Source organism: Elaeis guineensis, chromosome 4 (assembly GCF_000442705.2).
Source record: "Elaeis guineensis isolate ETL-2024a chromosome 4, EG11, whole genome shotgun sequence".
Lineage (NCBI taxonomy): Eukaryota > Viridiplantae > Streptophyta > Magnoliopsida > Arecales > Arecaceae > Elaeis > Elaeis guineensis.
In genome coordinates this window covers 34546576-34565737 of record NC_025996.2, presented here as the reverse complement: position 1 = coordinate 34565737, position 19162 = coordinate 34546576, and the positions used below count along the sequence as shown (strand labels likewise).

Below are 19162 nucleotides of genomic sequence, written 5' to 3'. Positions count from 1 at the left end.
TATACAGAGACAGGACTCAAATAGGACCATGCTACAGCATGCAAAATAAAAACTTATTTAAAAATCACTTCAAAATTTATTCCCTCAAAAGAATTTGATTTAAAAGTCATTAACATATATGTCCACAACAATTGCTTATCTCTTTTCACAATGCACCACGTAATTTTATGCTAATCTTACAAAAATTATTCACATGGGTAATAGATATTGGAATTCAAAATCACAAGGCATTATATCCACAATGTCTGATATTTTTCCATTGCTTTTCCTTTCAAACACTCAACCATAGATTTCCTTAAGGACCAAGATGTTGGAAGCTGGTTGCATATCCAATCCACTAATGAGTCCAAGTTCGCAGCAAAGTCATGCATGTTGGAGAATAAGAGCTCTGGGATCATTAGCCTTTTTGTACAAGTCACCACTATGGAAGCCTGCAGGTACTCCAACTTTGATTTTTCCAACTCACTTAAGACATTATCAGATGTGTATATTTTCACCTGCACATAAATTCGATCTATTATTGGCAAGCTTAGAAAGTAAGAAATTATGCTGGGATAGTGGTTTAACAGTGCGTGCAGCGATGTTGTTATCCCCCACCACCACAGGCATTAGTTAGACTAGCATCATTATGAGGGATGTTATAAGGCATGATACAAGTGAGATGCATTGGCCTGTTTCCTAAAAACATGTTCTGAAAGATTCCAATGCATTCAAGTTATAAAGTACTTTTCAATAGTTATTACTGATGTCATGGTTAATCACACTATTAAGTATTAATGATGAAAGAAAATTTACTTACAGCTGGAGAAGATTTATTCCAGAACATAATGCAATATAATATTAGGCTCTGGGTGTTCCAATCCATAAATCTCCGTACAGCTTCTTCTTTGTCATCCTTCTCGCCTTTCCAATGATCCTATTCAATAACCCATGCAAATATTTTACATTAATTTTCTAAAGTATATGAGGCTCTATTTAGAGGTTCTTTCATCTCCCGAGCACGTGCATTGCATATGCTAAAATGTAGAATACAATTTTAAGCTTAATACCGACCACAGAAATTAAAATTAAAACACTTACCTCTTTCATGCTTGATGGTTGTTTAGAATAAAATGTTCTATTGCTAAAGCATTTAGTTTGTTTCCTCCTATATTGAGCACAGCCTATACAGAAACATAGGTTTTAATGACAATCATTTTAAAATTTATAGCAATCCAATAAATTACAGTGAGATAGGCTTTAAATACCTGATTTTTCAAACCAAGCACTTTTTCTGGATTTGAAGGCAAACCATGTTCCAAGAATCCCTAAAAATGACATAAACATCCATGATATGTCAGATAATGCTTTGATGAAAGACACTTAACTCATACTCATGCAATGATTGGGTTAAAAATGGTTGTAACCATGCTATACATGCATGATACAGGTGTTGTACAAGTTGATCCAAAATGCTAATTTCTGATGGTGGGTCAAAATCTCAAGTCCACCTCTCGAAGGCTGTTCAATAGCACCCTAGGAAAGAAGTTAAAAAAATTAGAATTGCTGCCATAACAAAAAACATACATGAATACATGGAACAAATTAATGTTTAATGTAAGCTCTAGGACTACAACAACCATGCAAGGTTTAGGCATATAAAGAATCTACTAAAAGCTAACATATAGGCACATGCAAAATGATTATTCTCATGTATGTGTTATTTTAAATCATTTAATATTACAAGTCATGTTGATACTCACCTTAATTGGTTCAGTAAAGAAAGAGAATTTGATATTCCCTTTAAATCCAAAGAACTCATGTGAATTTAACAAGATTCTTATAAGGACCAATATCTCTCGAAAGAGAACCTTCAATCTCAAAATCCCATAGGGATCTTGCTGCCTTGTCTCCCTTTGAGTGGTAATGCTTGCATTTAAATTCACACTACCATCAACTCTGAAGCTTCCTGATCTTAAAAATGAGCTATTGGACCTTGATAAATTGCCTGATTTTTCTAGCTCCACAGCTCGTGAAGTTCTTATTAACCTTAAGAAATGCAAATCAAGCATTTCACTATTTTCTCAGATAATTTGTTTGGCTGGCATTTTTTGATAGTCCTTATCTGATGACTTTGTAATGGAAGAAGGTTCTTGTAACAATTTGAGCAGCATATCTGCATCAGCATTTGATGGCTGAAATTGAACTAAAATCAAAGTTAGCTATAAGAAATAGATAAAAACATAATTTACAAAAAGCCATAGCAGAAAGAGTAAAATATGTTTGCATATATTTATATATATTCCTTTTATCCTCTTCTTATTTAAAAGCTATTCACATCATAGATTGACATAATAGTGTGAACTAAGAGAAACTAGACTTACTCTACTTGGATGTCTTGGGGGCAGCTTAGGCATAGATGCCTTATCAATCATTCCGCTTTTCATTGAAACTCTCTCTTTTAGTTCCACCACCTCTGATTTTCCTTTCTACCAATTGTCCTAATATGCTTCTGATATCTCCATCATTAGTGAAACCATGGATTGAGAAGTCTCCTTTTATTGCCTGGTTTATGAAGAACATAGGTTTGGTTTCCATTGCAACTTTCTCCTGCATTACTTTGGTCCTGGGAGCTCGAGATGGAGTTGTTGATGGATGATCAAGAGGTGAAACCGTACTATCATTTATTTGCTTATAATGATTAGATATTGAAGTCTCCTTTATTCGAGGTTCTTGTTCATTGGTTAAACCTTGTTGAATTCTGCTTATTTCTTCTTCAAGACGAGCTATCTCTTCTTCCACCATTACCAGTTCTGCCAGAAGTTCTTTTGCCTGTGCAATTTATGCATGAAAAGGTTAGCAGCTAAATATTTTGAAATATCAACCTTTTTTAAGGAATAGAAAGAAAAGTGATATACATAACAGAACAAGCATGTTCTGATACTGAAGTAGATCCAATAATATATATATATTAATATGATATAACTTTATTTGACTTATGTAATGTGGTTTACTTGATATACTTGCCAAAAATATGAGATTCACAACTCTATTTAGATAATTCATCGAAGCCCTATTATGTATGTATTATGTATGGCATAATTATTATCAACATCTTATTTTTCATGGAAAATAAAATTCTGCCATGATTTGGATAGTTGTGGAGTTTTTTTTTTTTTTTGATAGGTTTAGGAAATTCACAACATAGTAAATTATATAATTTTATGGGTTTTGACCAAGGTTTGTGGAACCATCACAAACCACCTGATTTGGGGAATATCGAGTTGTGCCAACAGCGGATCAGGATGGGTCTGGCAATCAAAACGAGAAACTAGTGGAGGAGGGGGGAGGTAGAAGGAAAGAGAGGGAAAGTGAGAGGGGGTGGGGGGAGGGAAGGACAGGGAGAGCGAGAGAAGGCCATCGGAGGCCTGTCGAGGCTGCCCGCCACTATCGAGCCCAGTAGAAAGCTAGAGGAGGGGCTCTGCCCTCCTTTTGATCAAAATAGAGGCTTCATCTCCTGTTTATTTTTTATTTTGATTTTATCGGGTGAAATTGACAATACCGTTGCCGACTTCACTGTTACATTTTTTTTTTTTTTTTTTGCGATTTTTGGTTGAAATCTGCAACAATGTTGCCAACTACACTCGATAAAACCAAAAAAAAAAAAAAATGCCGAAGCTCTGGTTTTGATTGGAAGGAGGGTGAAGCTCCTCGGCTTTCCACCAGACTTGGCAGTGGCACAGCAACTTTAGTGGCCTCCGGAGACCCTCTCCCCCTCTCCCTCTCCTTCGATGGTAATGTGAAATTGATATGAAGGAAGGTTGTCTATTTCAATTCTAGGAGTGTACAAATAGTTATGATATTTAATAGCATGGCTCACCATAATGCGGGCATACCATACCATAGGTATTGATATGGTACCAAGCTTTGATACAACACAAGGGCCAAACAGGCTTGTACTGGATGGAACTAGTAGGTTCTACTTGATTTTGTATTGCACTAACCCGGATTGTCTGATTTCAAGCAATAATGTGCTTAAGTGTGAGAAAAGGATCTCCCAATTTTATGCTGGTACGGAAGATGTACTATACCACACTAATAAGAAGTCGGTACAATACCCAGCATCGGTAAAATGAACCTTGTTTAATAACATATCAAAAATTTGTTTATAACTCATTTTTAAGAACAAAAGGAATCAAAATCTTCTTGTACTTCTTAAAACTTTCAACTTCATGAGAAAAAAAATACACATCAGAAACAAAGTTATTCCTTACAACTACAAAAATATTCCCTACAACTAATTTGAGAATAGCTATACCGTTAGCTTCAAACATAAATCACAGCTATCTACTATTACAATTTGATTAAATCTTTTGTTTGCCTCATTGTAAATAATTAGGACACTTTGCAAAGAAAAAGTACCAATAATTTATAAAGAAAAAAAGTGCATCTGTTGGAGAAAGTATATTGGCCCCAAATAAATTATTTGATAAAATCTTTTCTTTTTGCCATAAAATTTTATAGCAAAAGCTAGAAGGCAGTTTGACACATGATTGACAAATGAATAGGGCATTTCTACCAGTGCTTGATGATATAAAATGGGTGGAATGAATTGTAATTCTAGGAATCATGGTATTGTAGGTCTTCAAATTCTGGCAACTTAAAAGATTAGCAAACTGAAAAAAATCTACAATTTGAAACTAAAGATAAAATTGTGCCCATCAAATAGCTTATAAAACTAAGCATTATCATTCTGATACTTGCATAATTTGGAGTCTAGATGTCATGGCGACAGCTTAAACAATGAAAACTATGTACAACTAATGTTTTAGAAGGCTCATATTTAGGCCTTGGTTGAACTCTTGATGCATCACTTTTTGCAATTGCTTTTCCAAACTGATTATGAAATAAACTTAGATTTTTCCTTACTATTTCGGGTCTTCTAGGTTGCCAACCAACTTCCTAATCAATAAGACAAATTTGGGATAAATTTCAGGAGAATCTAAAACTTCCTAGATCATCAAATCAAAGACCGAGATTACTTTTAAATTTTTTCTTTTTAATCATTGGTAGGTTTTCTACATAAATAGCTTCCTTTTTCCTTTAAAGAATAAATAGCTTATCTTCAATTATAGAGAATGTCTTCCATATCTAATGCTACAAAAGTATGTATGTTGGGTGGATGTCTGGGCAGGACACCACCTCCCAAGATCTTTTTAGTACTACGCGATGCAGCAGGAAGAAAGAAGAAACAAAATAAAAAGAAAAACAATCAAAATACGTGGATTAGCCACAAAAGGGCTCGCCTCTATGCAAACTTCACTATGAAAAAAAAAATTTACAAAAGGAGACCTCACCCTCAACCCTTGTACACCCAATTCTCTCTCGCTAGAAGTTCCCCTCACAAAAGCTCTCTCTCTCTTAGAAGACCCCCTGAACCCCTGAAGTGCCTGGTGACTGCTGTCCAGAAGCCTTCTGCTCCTTGTCTCTCAGCACTTTCGCCTCTCTCTCTCCTCTCGAGTTTGTACGGCTCTGTCCGGTGAGAAAACCCGAACCACAGCTTTACTGTTCGTCCACAGGCCCTTTTAAAGGGTTAAAACCTAATTAGATTAGGTTTAAGAGTCCTTAATCAACCCAAATCACGTCCCAGACCGTCGGATCAAGACCGGAAGTCACCTGGGCCCTCTAATCGCGCTCCGATCCACGAAATAGTGCCATGGACCACGTGAAACGTGTGGGAAACGCCCACGCAGTCCATAGGCCCAGCCACGGACCGGGGTAAGGGGCCAGACAGCCGCCTGGGCCTGGGCCGGCCCGCGCCTGCGTGCGGGCCCGTGCGGGGGTTGGGCCGCGCGCCCGCCTGGGCCGCAAGCCCGCCTGGGTCGCGCATCCCGCGCGCCTGGGTCGCACGTCCCACGCTCCGCTGCCTGCGGCCGCACCGCTGCCGCCCGCCGCCGGTCGCCGGTGGTCCTCCACCGCTTCGAATCTCGTGCCGACTTCAAAAGCTCATATCTCCTCCATCCGAGCTCCGTTTCAGGTGATCTTGATCTCGTTGGATTTCATTTTTCGCCACGAACCTCACTGTGGGCTCAATGTGGACTGAATCTCGAGGTGTCAAATCCTAACAATCTCCACCTCGACTCGATATTCGATCTCCTCCAAACTCCGAGAGCTTCTGGATCTCCTCGCCCTCATGCCCTGGGACAATCGCCTGCTGATCATGGATGGGCAAACATGGGAGTCGAGCCAGGCTGCTCGATCCCATCTCCATCGTATGCTGTGCTCCTCCTGACCTGTGACCTGCTCGGGGCATCATCCTGCGGCAATAGGAATCTCATCTTGCGACGTCGCCTCTCATCCTCCCGAGTCTCCTGTCTCGTGCCCGATCCGCCTCCTGGAGCTCCACCTCACTCTGGACTCCGTCTGGCTCCCGAAGCTCCACCTCGCACTGGGCTCTCCATCAGGTAATAATGTCTTTTGCTCCCCTTCTTCCCCTCCAGCACAATCCTATCGCCGCGTAGCACCCTCAGGATTCCTCCACCAGCTACCGTCCTGTAGCCTCTCGAATCCAGTCTGCTAAGTGAGATAAGATTCCGCCTGAAATCGGGTATGTATCGGACCTCCCCCAATCTCCTTACTGCACCGTCATGTATCCTCCAGCTGAGCGTCCCAATGCCTCTGATCGCACAGCTCGATCCATCTGGCAGATATACAGTACCCTCACTGTTCTCTAGGGAGTTAAGCTGCTCCTCTCTGCAATATACATAATAGGGGCATGCAGAATCTAATATCCACTGCTGGGAAGAAGTAGATACCTCATCAGATATCTCCAGGACATCTCCATCTGAATCACTGCCGGCCGTCGCTACAGCAGCCACCGTCCGATTTTTGAGTTGAGGGCAATCTCTGGCTAGATGCCCCAACTCCTCACACCGGTAACACCTGGTTTTGCTCAAGTCCCTCCTGGACTTGGACCACCCTCGTTGCGATCTCCTGTCGCTCCGTCTATCGCCTCCTGCTCCTCCAGAAGTCACCAAAGCTGAGCTATCGTCACCTGAGCTCGAAGCTGGGTTCTCCCTCCTGAGAACCTTGTTCTGGAGTATCACCGCGGTGACCTCGTCCATCTTGATAGTGCTCTTCCCCACTAGAAGAGCAGTCACCAAGGACTCGTACGAAGGGGGAAGCGACGCCAGCAAAACCAGCGCCCTGATCTTCTCCTCAACGTTCTCGCCAACGCTGAGGAGGTCGGTGAGGATCTTCTGAAAGTGGCTCAAATACTCCTGCACGCTCTGTCCCTCAGTCATCCGCAGTTGGTAAAATTGCCTCCAGAGAAAAAGTGTGTTGGTGAGAGACTTCACCATGTACAACTCCTCGAGCTTCGACCACAGCACCGTTGGGGAAGTCTCGCTCAGCACATGGATCACCACCTCATCCGCCAAGTACATGCGGATGGTACTCACCGCCTGCATCTGTAGTCGTTTCCAATCCCGCACCTCCATGGTGGTCGGCTTCTCATCGCACAAGAGAGCATCGATCAACTCCTGTTGGATGAGCACGTCCTTCACCCTTTCCTGCCACAAAAAGAAATTGCTCTTACCATCGAACTTGTTGATCTCCATCTTGATTGTTCCTGTCTTCTCCATCTTCAGTCTTGCTCACCACCACTGCAATCTGCATCCTTGTACCGCCTTGCTCTGATACCATTTGTTGGATGGATGTCTGGCCAGGATACCACCTCCCAAGATCCTTTTAGTACCACGCGATGCAGTAGGAAGAAAGAAGAAACAAAACAAAAGGAAAAACAATCAAAATACGTGGATCAGCCACAAAAAGGGCTCGCCTCCATGGGGCATGCAAACTTCACTATGAAAAAGAAAATTTTATAAGAGGAGACCTCACCCTCAACCCTTGTACACCCAATTCTCTCTCACTAGAAGTTTCCCTCACAAAAGCTCTCTCTCTTTTGGAAGACTCCCTGAACCCTTGAAGTGCCTGGCGACCGCTGTCCAGAAGCCTTCTGCTCCTTGTCTCTCAACGCTTTCGCCTCTCTCTCTCCTCTCGGGTTCGTACGGCTCTGTACGACGAGAAAACCTGAACCACAGCTTTACTGTTCGTCCACAGACCCTTTTAAAGGGTTAAAACCTAATTAGATTAGGTTCAAGAGTCCTTAATCAACCCAAATCACATCCCAGACCATCGGATCAAGACCGGAAGTCACCTGGACCCTCCGATCGCGCTCCGGTCCACGGAATAGTGCCGTGGACCGTGTGAAACGCGTGGAAAATGCCCACGCGGTCCACAAGCCCAACCGTGGACCGCCCGGTCCACGGTGGACCGGGGTAAGGGGCCAGACAGCCGCTTGGCCCTGGGCCGGCCGGCGCGCGCGGGCTGGGCCGCGCGCCTGGGTCGCGCGTCCCACGCGCCTGGGTTGCATGTCCCGCGTGCCGCCGCCTGCGGCCGCGCCACTGCCACCCACCGCCGGTCGCCGGTGGTCCTCCGTCGCCTCGAATCTCGTGCCGACTTCAAAAGCTCATATCTTCTCCATCCGAGCTCTGTTTCAGGTGATCTTGGTCTCGTTGGACTCCGTTTTTTGCCGCGAATCTCGCTGTGGGCTCAATGTGGGCTGAATCTCGAGGCGTCAAATCCTAACAATGTGTTTATTAGCATTATTTCTCCCTTTATTATTCTATTTCCCCTCTTGATTTTCTATGTGGATTTATGGTTGGTCAGAAATCACAGGACAATTGTACTGGCAACATTTCAGGGTCCAAAATGTCTGTGTGTGTGTGTGTGTGTGTACATATGCATTCAAATGATAGTTCAAAGAAAATAGTTTCCGAATGGTGCAAGTTTTGAATTGCCTATTTCGATTCCAAACTTCCCTCATTTTTTTTGGGTTCAATGAACAGTTAAAAAGATATAAAAAAACCTTTTTTGGAAGGAAGCTTGGAATATGAAGGGTGTGCCTAGCTGCCTGAGGGAGCAGTGCGCGTTCCAGAACTTCATGCACTTTCTCCTCATCATTCAACATTTTCTGAAGCTGAGCCACCTGCAAAAACATCAACATTTTTCTTTTTGAAAAAATCATGGCTCCAAAACAAACATAAACCCCTACCTAGAGGTTTCGAAGTAACATTCTGATTGCAAAATTTAGTCCTACCTTTTTGAGTAATCCGTGGCTTCAGATCCATGTTTTTACAAAAAATGTCCTGATTTATCAAATTTTCATGTTTTCATATTTGGATAATATCAATAGAAAGTCCCTAACAAGAACACTCCCTACTTCTTAGTTTTTTTTTTTTTTAATTATTATTTTTTTTAAAGCAATAGGAAAGGCAAGACAAAATTAAAAGAAATAAGGCAATTAAGAAAGAAAGAAAGCTTCTGATGTGGAGATCACTCGCTCCAATTGCCACTGTGTAATGTGATCCGTTTGCCTATTGGACACATAATGCAATGAGTCTCAGGTGATGCTCATCTTGATCTCATGAAAGTGAGAGAATTAGGTGCAGGTCGTAAGGTTTCCATAAATTTTACGAGGGATGGAAGCACTTCTCATGAACCTAATCTCTTGCCCTCCTTTAGTAGCATAAGGTCCCTTCGTGACAATTGGACTGCAATTGGATTGGACAAATCTGTTTCGAATTTGGAACCAGTCCAAAATTAACTTAATGCAATCATACTTGAAATCATTTGGATTGCCTTGACTTAAATATAGATCACTAAACAACCAAATCTGAACCCAAACTAACCCGATAGAAATATCCTATTTCCAATTTGAATTTAATAAACCAATTTAATTATAATGGCAACATTTTATGTGATTAATCCTCAGTTTATATTGTTGAAGGGAAGAATTCAAAGCAATCTCCAATTTGAACCATTCACAATCACGTGTCCTTTACAAGGAACATGCCACTATGGCAGTTTCAAACCACTATCATCAATTTATATCATTGTAATGATTTAAGTATGTTGCCAACCAATCTTATGTGAAATGTTCCGTTGCTAATATCTATATTCTATATATTGTTTAACTGTAATTTTATTATATAATGTGTCTATGATGTAACGCATCGATTTATATACATTTTCCACTCTGTACTTGAACTATTATTAACCTGATTCTATTCAAAAAATTTTGAAGGATCCATATAATAAACATTAAATCTGATCCAATCTGATTTGAATAATAATATATTAGACTTGGATTCACCTATCTGATCTAATTCAAATATGTAGTAAATTCGGATGATGCTCGCCTTTGATCCGGCTCATTTCACTTGCATCCACAAATCATGGGGATGAAAATGTAGACAATACCTTTCAAATAAGGTGCATGCTAGACCCGGCTAGATTCTTTCTCCCACTCCATTCCACATTGAAAGGCATGACTCGCCAGCTTAATGTCCTGGGTTTAGCACTTGGGGCCACCTGAACCCCAAAAGGGACCAATTTTGTGATGGTTTTGCTTCCTTAGCAACCAAACTTAATGTTTGCGTCACAATCACAGCCATCAAAATCAGGAGAATGCAAGGTGGGGCTCACATCTTTGACAGCATATCAGTAGTAGGTAGGATGGTGGCAGTTTGTTTCTCAACGTCAAAAAGTGCAGTTTTCTCAGGACTACTTTTCTCTATTTCCCTTGGGACAAGCTGCTTCTAATATTAGTATCTCTATGTTGATCAGGCTCATACACTGTGACCAACCTGAACTTAAAGTCATAAAAGCTACTAAAAGGGAAAAGTCGGATGGAATTTGTCTTACCTCTTGTTCAAGCTCTTGCCTCCTCTGTTTCACACCCATGTCCTTCACTCTCTGCATTTTCAAAACAAATAAAAGCATATAAATCACCTCAACTAATATAATCTAGGATCAATAATACTACACTGTAAAAAATATTATCACAATTCGGTAAAAACATTAAATATCCTATAAGAAAGCTTTCTAAAACACAATTACTCTTTGGACCCCAGATCACAAGTCCCCACTTTTAGACCATGCCTTAACCAGAAACAAATTGTGATCTTTTTCGAGAAGAATACAAATGGATATCACATTGCACTTTCTTTCTTGTTTCTTTTCTTCTTTTTTTCTCTGTTTTTTTTTTTTTTCCTCACTGGGCAATCTTTGGCATTCAAAATTAAGTAGATGCATGCAAAAAAATTGGACATAGAGGAACCGGATTAAACCATAGGAATGCAAAACATCTAGAATAATATAGCAAATAAATTAAACATAAATCAGGCATTGCACCACAATAAGCATACCGTTCGGGGGGGCGTGGGAGCCTTGGCGAGAGTGCGATTGCCATGCGCCATGAGAGACAAAGGGAAGATCCTGCACTTCACCCCAAAGCAGCATGCGGAGCTCTCACTAAAAAGATCTGGGTTGGCGGTGGTGTTGGTAGATGGATTCTGGTGGGAGAGGGATGAAGTCTTTGGGAATAAGAAAGAACATTGGACTTGGGTGCCGGGAGAGGATGGGAGGGAGCTTTCACAGAGGTTGGTGTCTGGTGAGGGGTCGAATAACCGCCTCACACAAGGACGAGGCATTGCGGGTGAGGAGGGCGGAGGGAACTTTTTTTCTTAGCTTCCAATGTGGGATTTTGGCTTATTATATGTTCGATTGCTTAGTGGTTATGTTAATATTTTTATCAGCTACCTAAGATGAGGGCTGCTTTTTGGAAAAGTATTACGTGCGAAGGACATGTTGGACATGGTAGGAGTAGTCGGGGAGGGCTCCCAAACTTGTAGAGTTGGATATCACAGCGATCCAGCATATTAACAAAAAAGCGTCAAAAAGGTGGTCTTGCTGAAGAGTATATCTAACGAAGAATTTAACATTAAGTCCTCTATTTAACCACTATTTTTATTTCTTAGTTTTCATTAAATTAGAATATTATACTTTTCCTGTAGAAGTGTTTTGAAACAGCTGCTCCACATACAGTTATACTGAAGTGGGTACATAATTAGAATTAATCATGATGATCAAATTTCTCAGTTAACAAGGACGGAAGGTGGTACCATCCTTCTACTTAGCAACCAAAATATTCAGAATTTGATTCTTGAATAGCGCACTCCTAAATATCAATAGGATCGGGCTCCTCCTCTTCCTCTCAAACGAAAAATTATTTATGGTCGATTTGAGTCGCACATGTTCATTTATTTACTTATTCAATGGATGCTATGGTACAAGACCCACTAGAGCTTTGGTAGCTCCCAGATGTTTCTATCCACCTCGACTCTATTTCCTGCTTGGTGTTCCTCATCGGCAGAGGGGAACCCAGTGACACAAGGGTAAGTCATTCATAGAGCAATTTGTGTGCGCGCCCGCGTGCAACAGCAGGGGGATGAATCCCCTAGTTTGAGTCTGGGATGGGAAGGACCAATAGCATCAGCATGGGCAAAATATAAACGCATCTGTGGGGAACGAGAAAATATTCATTGCAATCGTGACACCATATCAAATTTGCCACAATCCAAGAGCGCATGCATTTCATTGAATACCGTATATTTCATCAATTTTCGTAAATGATGTCCCATACTAGTCACTGATTTTCGATTTTTAATTGAATTGTGACAACTTTGACGTGATATCACCTTTGCAACATGTTGCGGCCAATCCCCTCGTCGCCTGATCGCCAGAAACGAGCGCCTGCAAAAGGAGTCCGCACTGACCGGAGGTGACTCCGACGGGGACCCTCCGACGGTCAAGTCAAAGAGGAGACTAGACAACAGTGGACAAGAATCAAGGAACTCAACGGGAGAGGGTGAGAGCGAGAGCCAGAGAGGAGGAGGGATTCAAGGGTTTCAAAAAGACCTCCCAGCACTGTTGCCTTCCCCGATATATATAGTGGAGCGCGGTATGGCGCCGTCATTAATGGTGCAGACAATCGAAGAATTGTCAACTCATCGAGGACTGTCAGAGTCACCGTGAGATTGTCAAATCGTCGTGGGGCTATCAAATCGCTAGGGTTGACCCATGCCTTAGATGGGATAATGCCCCTAAGCGGCAGTGCCGCATGTCGTTGTCAGGACTGACAGTTTCCAGCGGTCGTACGGCATTTGGAGGAGCCGACCGACTATAGGTCGGCGGCTAGTTGAGGGGCGTCGGGTGGAAACTCGAGGCCCCTCCGACAGTCAGTCGGGCGCGTTTCAAGAGTCGGACATCGGACTCCATAGTTCAGCCGACTAAGAGAGAGAAGAAGGTCTGCCCGACCGATGTATCCTCGGTCGGTCGGTAACGGCAGCCGTCGGTCGGCAGAGTCGGGCGCTGGTCAAGTAGGCCCGACGGTGAGTCGGCGTGAGGAGGTCCGGTCGGTATATTCCAACAGTTGCCCCCCTCCACTCCTGAGTCGGATGGTGCGTCGGCCACTGTCTTTGTGTGGGCGGCAGCGTCGGGCGAAAGGAGTGGATTCCCATCGCATTAAGTCCTGATTCTGACGATCGTACCGTGGGCTGATCTGGTGTCAGGTGCCTCGTAAGTGCCAGGTGATTCGCCGGCGCCAGACGTCCCGTCGGTGTCAGACGTCCCACCAAGAATAAAAACCACCGTTCCCGCCGCCCCTTCGGGAACGCGAATCGTCACGACTTTTTGACCACGTGGCGGGGAGCCATTGGGTCGGACCCACCCAAGCGGATAGAGGGGACGTGGCCCAATCTGAGAACAGGTGCGTCGAACCGTCGGGCTGGGGAAGGGCCCAGATGTCGCCACGTGTCACGATTTGGGGGATCCTCGTTGGTCGTGCTTCCATCTCAGCCGTCGGAGGGCACTATATATACAGGTTGCCTGCTTTCGGATTTCCACCTTCCCCATTTGCTGTCGAAACTCTGCCCGCGTAGTCCCCTGTTTCAGGTAATCGTCTCCGCTTTTCTTCTTCTTAAGAGTCTTTCTTTTCTTCTGGGAGCCTTCATCGTTGCTCGTCTCCTTCCTTGCTTTCTCACAGTTCTCTTCCCCTTTTTCCTTATTTTCTGTCTTCTGCTCTGGTTCATGGCTAGAACATCCTCAAGAGGAGGTTGGTCGGGGAATCCGACTGACGATCCTCTGTCGACCCCGGAGGTGGAGGTCTCTTCACTTTCAGGGCCGAACGTCGATCGGCTCCGGGAGCAATATTGCATCCCGGAGCAATTTCGGCTGTTCGCCCCTGGTGCCAACGATCGGGTCAACAGTCCGTCTGAGGGCCAGGTGGCCTTCTACGTCGAGGACCTCTGGGCCGGTCTTCGCTTCTCGATTTCGGAGTTCGTCCGGAACGTATTTGACTATTACGGGCTATGTCCAGCGCAACTTGCGCCGAACTCGGTTCGGCTAATAGTCAGTTTTGCCCTGCTGTGTCGGCTTTTGCCGACTATCCCTCGGATTTCGCTCTTCCGAGCATTTTTTATCCTCCGACCCCACCCTAAAGCCCGAGGGTGGTGGTACTTCAATCCTCGGAAGGGGTTCTCTTTCATCACCGGTCTTCCATCGTCGATTCACAGATGGAAGAACTAGTTCTTTTTCGCCTCTTCTTCTATTCCTTGGGGGTTCTCCGCCCGTTGGGGGGACCTCCGAACCCAACCGAACGAGAACAGTCGGGTGGAAGCCGGAGATCGAGAAGACTTCCACCACCTGAAAGATATTTCGGTGCCGAAGCAGAGGGAGCTCGTCACCGAGCAGGCCCTGTACGATGCCGGTCTCAGCCCGATCCCTCGCTTAGGTCCGTATTCCGTCTTCCTTCTCCTTTCTTCTTTTCTTTCTTTTGTGGTGCTGACCATCTGTCATCGTCTGCAGATATGCCACCGAGGGCGAGACTGATGGTGGCCGACGTCCGGCAGTACGCCGTGCGGAAGAGGCTGGCACAAGGGGTCGGGCCATCGCGGCCTCCCAAGAGGCCCCAAGTAGCTCCACCGAGCGAGCCGACTGGGTCGGAGGTGGAGCCCGTCATCGCACTGTCGGCGCCGACGGTGCTTGTCGAAGTCCCGTCCGAGGGACCATCGACCGAGGGAGCAGCCTCGCCTGAGGGAAGGGCGGTCGAGGAATCGATCGAGAACGTGCCGGCTGTTCAGCCGGCAGAGGAGGTCCGGGAGGAGGCGCGCGAGCCCGAGCAACCCGCGTCCGCTGCTGCCGTGCCTTCGGGAGAGACTCGGTCGGGTTCAAGCATGCCATCCTTCTCCGACATCAGGGCCTGGATGTCCGCCCGAGGGAAGGCCCCGATGGCGCCCGGCGACGAAGGAAGGTCGGTCGGTGGTGGGGCGTCGACTGACTCTCCACTGCCCGACGGAGTGTCGGCCCTGGCCAACCATGACTTGGCCAGGAGGCTATGCCAGGCGCTCCTTCTCTCAGCCGACGTCGAGGCGATGAAGAATCAGCGTGTCTCCGACATGCTGTCTTTATTCTACCCGACTATGATCCGGGTAAGTCTTCTTTCTCTCCGTTCTCACTACCGTTTACTATAAGTTCGGTCTTCTGACGGTTGGCTTTGTTTTGTGCAGCTGATTTATAACATATCTGAGCTAGAGGCCAGATATCGAAAATTCGACGACATTCGCGCGGCTTGGAAAGATAAGGCCGCGGCTGTCGAAGCCGACAAGGTCATACTGGTCGACCAGCTGCAGCAGTCGGTCGACCGGGAGGCCCGGCTTGAGGGAGAGATCTCTCGTCTTACTGATGAGGTCTCCCGACTCACTGGTGCCCTGGCCACTTCGGGGATCGAGCTGCAATCGGCCCGAGACGACGTCAAGCGGAAGTCCCGAACAGTCCGTCGGCTGCATCACGAGAGGGACAGCTTCGCCAAAGAGCTTAAGTCCGAATGCGAGCAGCTCCGAGCGAGTCTCGGGAACCTCGCTAAGGCTGAAGAAAGTCTGTCCATTGCTCAGGCCGACGCAGACATCGCAAGGACGGAAGCGGAGTCAGCGAAGGAAGCCATGGGTCGGGTTGTAGAAGACTTTCGTGACTCTAAAGAGTACCGAGAGGAACTTCTGGAAAGCGGCTTCCTCTCATATCGAGTGGGGTACGAGGACGCTCGGAAAGCCATCCGGAGCCTGTACCCGGAGCTCGACCTCGACAGCATCGTTCCGCCAGAGTCGAAGGCCCCAGCTGCGGAGGAGATGGCCGACCCATCGTCGGGAGGTCGCACCACCATAGCGGAAGCCGAAGCAGACGCGGAGCAGGCCACCGAAGGTCAAGTAGCCCCGACTCCCGAAGCCCGAGTAGATTCGCCGACCGTTCCCAATCTTTGCCCTGTGGAGGAAGTCGATCCTGAGGACTAGTCGGTCTTTTGCTTTTCTTTATTTCTGTATATCATACTTGTATTCGGACTTCGGCCTAGTTTTGTAAACTTGGCCCGAACCTTTAATGAAATCGAAGTTAATCTTTTGAACTTGAACTCTTCTCCTTTGTTGTATGTCGTGGGATGTGTTTTGTGTAATTTGCCGAAGCACTTTTAGAACGCGTAGGTCGTAGACCCAATGCACCAGTTAGGACGTTCGGTAGGATCCCAGATAATGATTCAAGGTAGTCGGTAACGCGCGCCGCTGCGAAGGCAGAGCAAATCCCGACTTTTGATCAGCCTCCCGATGGTCGTATAACCCGACGATCGGGGGCTTAAGTCGAACATCTGTCGCCCGATCGTGAGTCGGGCGTGTTCGTCGAGTCGAAAGTTGACCGACCACCGAACAGGACTCGATGGTCGGATCATTTCATAGGGTCTGATAGTCGAATGTCGTTCGATGCGTTCAGTCGAATGGCGTCCGACGCGTTTAGTCGGAGAAGCGATGACAAGTTGGATTCCCATTACCCAGACCTAGGTTGGATACTTATGTCGCGTCGTGTGATAAACGGTGGTAAGCTGAATATCCTTCGACCGACCGTAACCCGGTCGGTGAGTCGTGAACGCGACAGTGGTCGCGTCGGCGTTTTGCCTTTCTTGGCCGAGGCTAAGTCGGCGAGTCAGCCGATCATTTTGCCCGAGAGTTCGGCTGTAAAAGGAGTGTAACTCCCGTCATCATGGATATATCGGCCCTTGTAAGCATCTGATGCATCGTCGGCGATCGGGCCGTCGGTCCCCAGTGGAACGTTAAGTCCGAGTCGGGACGTCGGAGCTCGTACTTCTTGGCGAGCGCCGACCAACAGTCGAAGAGTTGAGATTCCAGACTTTCAAAGTTTGAAACTGAATTTGTATTCCTAGTAAGCGGGTACAAAGTTTATTGGTAATACAACTTTAGGTTGTCGGCATTCCAGGTCCGGGGAATGCGGTTCCCTTCCAGAGTCTCCAGTCGGTAAGCTCTCGACCCGTAGGTGTCTGCTACCATGTAGGGCCCTTCCCAGTTCGGAGCTAGCTTCCCTTGGTCCAGAGGCTTCGAGACTTCTGCCTTTCTTAGGACTAAGTCCCCAGGCCTGAAGAGCTTTGGTTTGACCTTGGCATTGTAATATCGGACCACTTTCTGTCGGTAAGAAGCCATGTGAAGTTGAGCCTCGCTCCGAAGCTCGGGGAGGAGGTCTAGGTCGGCTCTCCGGCACTCAGAGTTGTCCGGCTCTTGATACTGCTCGACTCTAGTTGATGGTAGCCCGATCTCGAGCGGTATCATCGCCTCCGTCCCATAGGCCAAACTGAAAGATGACTCTCCGGTCGGAACATGGGGTGTCGTCCGGTATGCCCACAGGATGGAGTTCAACTCCTCGACCCAGAGGCCTTTAGCTTCATTCAATCGGGTTTTGAGTCCATGCAGTATGGTCCGGTTGGTCACCTCGACTTCGTCGTTGGACTGTGGGTGCCCGACCGAGATCAATCGGTGCGTGATGTGAAACCTCGCACAGAAGTCTCTGAAGTCCTGGTTGTCGAACTGTCGCCCGTTGTCGGTGATAATGATGTGCGGCAATCCGAACCTGAAGATGATGGACTTTTGGACGAAGTCTTCCATCTTCCGCTCGATAATTTGCGCTAGGGGCTCGACTTCCACCCACTTAGTGAAGTAGTCGATGGCGACGACTATGAACTTCCTTTGGTCAGACGTCGGTGGGAAGGGACCGAGTATGTCGACCCCCACTGGGCGAAGGGCCACGGGGCGACAATAGGGGTAATTTGGCTGGCTGGTCGGTGTTGTACGTTGGCATACCTCTGGCATGGCTCACACTTCCGAACCAACTCAGCTGCATCCTTCCTCATGGTGGGCCAGTAGTAACCCTGCCGCAGGACTTTGTAGGCCAAAGATTTGCCCCCCAAGTGATTTTCGCAGATCCCTTCGTGTACTTCTCTGAGCGCGTAGTCTGCGTCGGTCGGTCCCAAGCATTTGAGCAAGGGAAGGGAGAATGACCTTTTGTAGAGTCGGCCATCCATTATCACGTATTGGGAGGCCAACCATCGGAGCCGTCTGGCCTCCATGGGATCTTCAGGACTAATCCCGTCGATCAGGTACCGAACAATCGGATCCATCCAGCTTGGTTCGGCCGCCAGTTGTAGCACCTCCTCGGCCTTATCGATGCTTGGCTGCTCGAGATTCTCCACGAGCATCCGGCCCAAAGCGTCATAAGCTGAAGTCGCCAGCCTGGAGAGTGCGTCGGCCCGGGCGTTCTCCGACCTAGGGATATGGGAGATCTCGAAATATCCGAGGCGCGCCACAAGATCTTTCACTTTCTGGAGATATTTTTCCATAGCCGGATCTCGCGCCTCAAATTCGCCCTTGACCTGCCCCACGATTAGCTGAGAATCGGAGAAGATCCGGAGGCTGTCGATCCCAAGTTCCTTCACCATCCTCAAGCCGGCGAGGAGCGCTTCATACTCGGCTTGATTGTTGGAGGCTTTAAAGTCGAATCAGAGGCGTACTCAGTGACTACCCCCTCCGAGTTGGTGAGCAGGAACCCGGCCCCGCTCCCCTGAGCATTTGAAGCTCCGTCGATGTGCAGTACCCAGGTGGACCCCGGGTCAGGCTCGAAAATCGCAGCTCCTCTGGGGTTCTCGCCTTTCAATCCTCGATCGGTCGTCGGGCATTCTGCAATGAAGTCGGCCAGGACCTGGGCCTTTAAGGCAAGTCGCGGTCAGTACTGTATGTCAAACTCGCTGAGCTTCATCGCCCATTTCGCCAGTCGTCCCGATGTATCGGATCGGCGCAATATCACCCTCAGGGGCTGGTTGGTGAGGACCACAATGACATGCGCTTGGAAGTATGGACGGAGTCGTTGTGCGGACACGATCAGGGCGAAAATCATC

The 19162-nt window shown here is 46.4% G+C and overlaps 1 non-coding gene across 1 annotated transcript; it reads right to left on the bottom strand.

Moving 5' to 3' along the window:
* Window positions 1–189: 189 nt before the first annotated feature.
* LOC105036824 (uncharacterized) lies at window positions 190–11534 on the bottom strand. Its single transcript, XR_012140468.1, has 10 exons — window positions 11250–11534; window positions 10747–10797; window positions 8909–9028; window positions 2364–2811; window positions 1743–2174; window positions 1417–1515; window positions 1248–1307; window positions 1081–1163; window positions 800–916; window positions 190–497 (listed from the first exon to the last, which is right to left on the bottom strand). It is a non-coding gene; the product is annotated as an uncharacterized protein (transcript).
* Between the last annotated feature and the right edge of the window lie 7628 nt (window positions 11535–19162).